The sequence below is a fragment of the Molossus molossus genome, unplaced genomic scaffold, assembly GCF_014108415.1.
Source record: "Molossus molossus isolate mMolMol1 unplaced genomic scaffold, mMolMol1.p scaffold_m16_p_7, whole genome shotgun sequence".
Lineage (NCBI taxonomy): Eukaryota > Metazoa > Chordata > Mammalia > Chiroptera > Molossidae > Molossus > Molossus molossus.
The window spans coordinates 48,089,915-48,097,817 of record NW_023425401.1 but is presented as its reverse complement, the minus strand read 5'-3'; the positions used below and the strand labels follow the sequence as shown (position 1 = coordinate 48,097,817).

The following is a 7,903-nucleotide window of genomic DNA, read 5'->3' as shown; positions in this document are numbered from 1 at the left end:
ATTAAAGTAACATTCTCCAAAGTGTGATTTTCATATATGAAGGAATTTGGAAAATAATCTACTGTAACGCTGGAGGAAAATATTAGAACTTCTGTTTACACTTATTTTTTTAACCTAAGCTTCAATATGCATTTTGAGGCTTTCTTACTGGTTTCTCATATCAATCAGTGTTACTTGGAGAGCAGAGGGGAACTCCATTGTGCAGCACATTTTATAATGTGGCCGCCCATGTTTGTTTATGTCAGAACATTGATCTAATTTGCACTTCATGTAAATGTAGATGAAGTGAATTCATGTATTATATCATCTTGTTTAAACTAAATGTCTCCTCACTAAATAAAAAATAAATTTAATTTAAATAAGAAAACAATGGAGGATAAAAATAGGGGGAGGGAAAGAAATGACATTAGACATGCACACCTGCTGCTCGTATTAGGAGCTAAAAATTAATCTATGATACCAATAAGTAGGCCAAAAATATTCAATATTATTTTTAAAAAAGTATTTGCAGTATCTGTTTACATGTACTATGTGAATGATAAATTTCAACTTAAGTACATATTTTCTTGGAAATATTAGTTTCTGGTAGATTAAAGATATCACTGTTAGCAAGATGTTCAAATTTTGTACCCAGAACATGAGGTCAAAATTATGCAATAATTTTAGCAATGTTGCAAATTAGAGGTACGTTTGGAACATGACAAAACTTTACCAAATTGGCAATGAATATATACTATAAATTTAAAAACCACATTTGATTGAGTTAATAATAGTCACACAGTGAAAAGTAGCTAAAAGAGCTCATGTGAAACAAAGTGAAACACATTGCTTTGTTATCACATTTTTTGGAAGATGTTAAAGAAACAATTATAAGAAATAATAACATAGTATGAGAGGTATGCACAATAGTTGATAAAAGTGCATGTTTCCAGCATGCCTTAGCTCACAGTACTTGTCAGATTCTATTTAGCAACAAGAACAAATTTAAAAATCACTTTTTTTGGAATCACTAAATGGAAAGTATACAAAATAATATAGTTAATAACACTGTAATAAATATGTATTGTGCCACGTGGGTACTAGACCTGTCAAGGGGATCACTTTCTAAGTTACATAAATGTCTAACTGCTACACCTGAAACTAATATAATATTGAATGTCAAATGTAACTGAAAAAATAAAAAGAAAAGAGAAAAAAATGGCAATGCTCTCATAAAATATAACTACTCTAAGTAAAATAAAATGTATGGGGAAAAATATCTAAGCATAACCTCTGATAAAATGGCTATTTTGACTAGAATTAAAAATAAATAATTCAAAAATTAGTTTACAAAAATAGCATGATATATGAAATACATTCACTTCCATTATTCATAAGTAAGTTATTGCAGCAACAATAAAGTTTAAGCCAAAGGTGGAACTGGTTGTCAAAATGACTAGTTTGCGACTTGGAATGAGGAAATTGACCTTTAAGAATCATAATTTTGTAAAAAGATAGACAATAATAAAAAAAAATCTTTTTACATAAATGTTTACTTTTTATTCAATGGCATGATGTTTAAAGAACTGTCCAATTTAAGGTTGTTACATATTTTTCCTTCACAAAAGGACAAGTCTTCCAGATTTATCCACATTTCTGTAATATGCAAATGATTCATGGACAAGAATAATAATAAAATGTACCCTATTGGTCTATGAAAGAAAAATGTAGCATTTAATTATGCATGAGAAGGCAACTACTTTCTAAAAATAACTCATGCTATATATAGAAAGGTAAATTGGGAAATGCTTCCATCATCCTATGTTTCAAAGAATCTCAAGTGTGTCACCAACAAAAACCCTTATGTCAACCCAATTGTATTGGGAAACAGAATTTTCTAACTAGTTTTAAAATTGTCCATATGATAAGTCTTAGCTAATTGTAAATGTAAATATGTAAAATGCAATATCTATCAATAAGTTTAAAATAAATTCTAATGACATCAAGATAAAGGACATTTTTTTAGCTGTCAGTACTGAATAAGTTTAAATATTGGTAGATAAAACTGAAAGATGAGTTCACAATTTATTAAGTACAAAATGATGTACTTATTCCCTGATCAGGGTGGTGTTTGCAAAAGGTTGGTGTGGTTGTGGCAATTTCTTAAAATAAGACAACAAAAAAATTTGTTGCATCAATTAATCTACTTTTTCATGAACAATTTATTTGTAGCATGCAATGCTGTTTGATAGCATGTTATCCACAGTAGGACATTTTGCAAAATTGAATTCAATCCTCTCAAACTCTTTCTCTGCTTTGTCAAGTAAGTTTATGTAATGTACTAAATAAATACTTTGTTGTCATTTCAACAATTTTCACAGCATCTTCACCAGGAGTAGATCCATCTCAAGATACGACTTTCTTTGCTCATCCATCTGTTTAAGTTTTATCATGAGATTGCAGTAATTCAATCACATTTTCAGGATCTATTTCTAATTCTAGTTTTCTTACTATTTCCACCACATCTGCAGTTGTGCATATATGCATATAAGTTCTTTGGTGTATCTCTCCCCACCCCACACCCCACCCCATCCCTCTGAGGTTTGTCAATCTGTCCTCTACTTCCATGATTCTGGATTTCTTTTGTTCGACAGCTTATTTGGCTCATTATGTTCCATAAATAAGTGAGATCATGTGGTACTTGTCTTTCTCTGACTAGCTAATTTTGCTTAACACAAGACTCTCCAGTTCCCTCCATGTCATCTCAAAGGGTAAGAGATCTCTCTTTCTTACAGCTGCATAGTATTCCATTGTGTACATGTACCACAGCTTTTTTATCCACTCATCTACTGATGAGCACTTGGGCAGTTTCCAGACCTTAGCTATTGTAAATAGTGCTTCTATTAACATAGGGGTACATGTATTCTTTTTGATTGGTGTTTCAGGCTTCTTAGGATATATTCCAAGAAGGGAAATCACTGGGTCTATTGATAGTTCCATTTTTGAGGAAATACCAAATTGTTTTCCATAGTGGCTGCACCAGTCTGCATTCCCACCAGCAGTGTACTAGAGTCCCCTTTTCTCCACATCCTTGCCAGCACTTGTTGTTTGAGGATTTATTGATGGCTACCCCTCAGGCAGGTATTAGGTGATATCTCATATTCATTTTAATTTGCATGTCTCTGATGATCAGTGATGTTGAACATTTTTCATATGTCTCCTGGCCATTTGTATGTCCGTTTGGAGAAGTGTCTATTCGGATCCTCTGCCCATTCTTTTTTTTAATCCTCACCTGAGGACATTTTTGCATTTATGCAATTATTTTCAGACAGAAAGGGAGGGAGAGAGGGAGGAAGAGAGAGAGAAACATCAATGTGAGAGAGACACATCGAGTGGTCACCACTCACACAACCCCAACTGGGACCGGGGACAAACTGCAACCAAAGTACGTGTCCTTAGTGGGAACTCAACCCTGGACTCTCCAGTCCGCAGGCCTATGCTCTAACCGCTGAACCAAACTGACCAGGGCTTTTAATTGGATTGTTTGTCTTCCTTTTGTTGGGTTGTATGAATACTCTATATATTTTGGATATTAAGCCCTTATCCAATGTATCATTATCAAATAAATATGTTCTCCCAGAGAGTGGGTTTCCTTTCCATTTTGATGTTGGTTTCATTTTTTTTTTTTTTTTTGTATCCTCACCTGAGGACATTTTTCCATTTTTTGTTCAGATAGAGTGGGAGGGAGGGAGGGGCAGAGAGAGAAAAAGAGAGAGAAAGAGAGAGAGAGAGAAAGAGAGAGAGAGAGAGAGAGAGAAACATTGACGTGAAAGGGACACATCGAGTGGCTGCCACCTGCACAACCCAACCAGGGCCGGTGACAAACTGCAACCAAGTTACATGCCCTTAGCAGGACTTGAACCCGGGTCTCTCTGGACCACAGGCCAACACTCTAACCACTGAGTCAAACCGGCCAGGGCTGATGTAGGTTTCTTTTGCCATGCAGAAGCTTTTAAGTTTAATGTGGTCCCATGTATTAATTTTTTCCTTTGTTTCTCTTGCCCTAGGTGGTGTATCAGTGAAAATTCCACTACATATGATGTTGGAGATTTTTCTGCCTACATTTTCTTCTAGAATTTGTATGGTTTCACAGGTTACATTTCAGTCTTTTATCCATTTTGAGTTTGTTCTTGTGCATGGTGAAAGATGGTGATCTAGTTTCATTTTTTTGCGTATAGTTGTCCAATTTTCCCAGCACCAGTTATTTAAGAGACTGTTTTTTCTCCATTATGCTCTTGTCTCCTTTGTCAAATATTAATTATGCATACTGTCTTGGGTCAATATTTGAGTTCTCTATTCTGTTCCACTGATCTATATGTCTGTTCTTGTGCCAGTACCAGGCTGTTTTGACTACGGTGCCTTTGTAGTATAAGTTGATATCTGGTATTATAATCCCTCCCACTTTGTTCTTCTTTTTCAAAAGTGCTGTGGCCATACAAGCACAGCAATTAGAAAAGAAGAAACAATAAAAGGGATCCAAATTGGAAAGGGATTGAAACTGTCATTATTCATCAACAGCAAGATATTGTACTTAGAAAACCCTAAAGACTCCATCAAAAATCTACTAGATTTAATAAGTGAATTTGGCAAAGTAGCAGAATACAAAATTAATATCCAGAAATTTATGGCATTCTTATATACCAATAATGAACACCCAGAAAGGAAAATTAAAAAAACAAAAACAAAAAACCCCCACAATCCCATTGTAACAATAAAAAATAATATAAAATACCTAAGAATAAACTTAACCAAGGAGGTAAAAGACCTGTTCTCAGTAAACTACAGGACATTGAAAAAAGAAATTGAGGAAGATATGAAAAGTGGAAGTATATACTATGTTCATGGATTAGAAAAATCAACATCATTAAAATGTCCATATTACCCAAAGCAATCTACAGATTCAATGCAATCCCTATTAAAGTATCAATGGCACATTTCACAGATCTAGAACAAATACAATTGTATTTCTTAAATAAAACTTGAAAGTCAAAATTATTCCTTGATCCATAAGCTACAGAATAGATGCTATAATGGATGCAGGTAAGAAAACATTAATCTTGTACATTTCTATCAGCCCTCTGGATGATAAGGTGCATTATCAGTGAGCAGTATTATTTTTGCAGATTTTTTTATTTTTCTGAGCAGTAGTTCTCAACAGTGGGATTAAAATATTCAATAAACCATGTTGTAAACAGATGTGCTACCATCCAGGCTTTGTTATTTCATTTATAGAGCACAGGCAGAACATATTTAGCATAATTCTTAAGCGCCCCAGGATTTTTGGAATGGTAAATGAGCACTGGCTTCAACCTAAAGTCGCCAGCTGCACTAGCCTTAACATGAGAATCAGCCTGTCCTTTGAAGCTTTAAAGCCAGGCATTAACTTCTCTCTAGGTATAAAATTCCTAAATGGCGTCTTCTTCCATTAAGCCTGTTTGTCTTCATTGAAAATCTGTTGCTTAGTGTAGCCACCTTCGTTAATTTTCTTGGCTAGATCTGGATAACTTGCTACAGCTTCTACCTCAGCACTTGCTTCTTCACCTTACATTTGTATGTTACATAGATGGCTTCTTTCTTTAAATTTAATGAACACATGTCTGCTAGATTTAAAATGTTCTTCTGCAACTTCCTCACTTCTCTCAACCTTCATAGAATTAAAAAGAATTTAAGGCCTTGCTCTGAATTAGACTTTGGCTTAAGGGAAAGGTGTGGTTGGTTTGAACCTTATCCACACACCAAAACTTTCTCCATATCAGCAATAAGGCTGTTTCACTTTCTTATACTTCTAGTGTTCATTGGAGTAGTGTTTTTATTCTTTAAATAACTTTTCCTTTGCAGTCACAAGTTGGCTAACTGGTGAAAGAGGCCTAACTTTGGGCCTATTTTGGCTTTTGATATGCCTTCCTCATTAAGCTTAATCATTTTTAGCTTTTGATGGGCAACTCTTCCTCTCAGTTGATTAATTTCAATATTGTTTTGTCTCAGGGAATAGTGAGGCCCAAAGAGAAGGAGAGAGATGGGGGAATGGTTGATCAGTGAAACAGTCAGGACACACATTTGTTGATTAATTTTGCCATTTTATATGCCTGTGGTTTGTGGTACTCCCAAATAGTTACAATTATAACATTAAAAATCACTGATCATGGATCACGATTAACAACTATAATAATAAGAAGAAAGTTTGAAATGTTGCTAGAATTACCAAGTGTGACACAAAGACATGAAATGTGCAAATGCAGTTGGGAAAAATGATGCTGATAGACTTGCTCTACGCACAGTTGCCACAAAGCTTCAATTTGTAAGAAATACAATATCTGCAATAAAGCAAAGTGTGATAAAACAACGTATGTCTATATCTGTAGGGATCTCTAGGACCTTTTCGATGTTTAATAGCCACTAAGTGTGGACGTAAGCTGACCTTTGATCCTGGCTTTTGAAATATTATATCACATTGTATAAAAATCAGATTATCAGTAATAATTAAGCATATTTATTTGTCCTCATTCTAAGTATTATTAAATAACATAAATATTATATTTATGTAGCTTATTATATAAAATATAATTATTTTGAGTTTAATATGTAAAATTTTTCTGGTATGATTAATGGATACAATGAATTCTTAAAGAAATATTGTTTGATGTACTTTAGTTTATTCTTCATTTCATTATAAAGTATTAATATAATAAATATTATAAAATATAGTATTTGTAATATTTTAAAGATAAAATAGTTTACTATAGTAATTTATATCATTACTTAATATAATACTGATGATAATTAAAATAGAATATACATGACATATTTTTCATACTTATATCATTCTTTTAAATTTAATTTAATTTATGTTTATATTTTGTGAGCACATAATATAATATGCCATATTACATATAAATAATTTATAAATATATAAGTGGACATATATTGAGAGACAGCCACTGAAACCATTTTACTAATAAAATGTAATTATCAAAAGACTTTTGAGGAGACTCAGCCCCTGCCGACTCCCTCCCCCAGATTCTTGCTACCACCGTGTAAAGATAGTCTCAGGAATGCAAGTTGCTGATGAAGTATGTCATAATTTTTATGACATGAAGGTTAGGAAATCTTCCATACCATGAAATCAAGAAAAAAAGAAGACTGTCACTTTTTTCCTCAGTAGACAAAAAGTGCATCATTGTAGAAGAAAGCAAAGAGATCTTGGTTAGTTGGAGATGTTGGTATAACTGATCCTTTCAGGCATTTTGACGGAACGTTTCTGAGAAAGATTCTTGCTCTGCTTTGAATGATGCAAGCTTTGAAACGAAGGAATCCAGAAAAGAGAAGCTAATGTTATTTTTGTAGACAGAGCTAGCGCCTCTGAAAAGAAAAATGATCTATGGGAGCCCCAAGGATGCAATAAAAAATAAATTTCAAGGCGTAAAACACGAATGTCAAGCAAATGGGCCAGAAGACCTCAATCAGACTTGTGTTGCTGAAAAGCTAGTGAATCTTTCATTGTAGCTTTTGAAGGATGCCCTGTGTAGATCACCGTTCACTGCCACAAACTAAAGGCTTCCACGTTTAATCTTATCCTCTTTTTATATAAGTAAAGCAAATATGTTTAGGCTTGAGTCTCACTGAGGGGTAGGTAGGGGCTATCTTGTTATCTGTTAGGTTAAACTAAATATTCTATAAACATGAGCAAACAGCCCTAAATAAATCTAAAATCTAAAGTTTAAAATAAAAGACTTTTGTGCCTTCAAGCTTCATTTTATAAAAGCCACTCACTCTTTGAAGCTTTCTCTCTCCTGGTTTTGGATGGGTCTCTTCACTTTCCTTAACTTTCCTTTGATTTTACTGAAACCTATCACCGGCAATACTC

The 7,903-nt window shown here is 33.7% G+C and overlaps 1 pseudogene; it reads left to right on the top strand.

The window, feature by feature from the left end:
• The first annotated feature begins 7,085 nt into the window (after nt 1-7,085).
• Nucleotides 7,086-7,565, top strand: LOC118619549 (annotated as a pseudogene).
• The last annotated feature ends 338 nt before the right edge of the window (nt 7,566-7,903 follow it).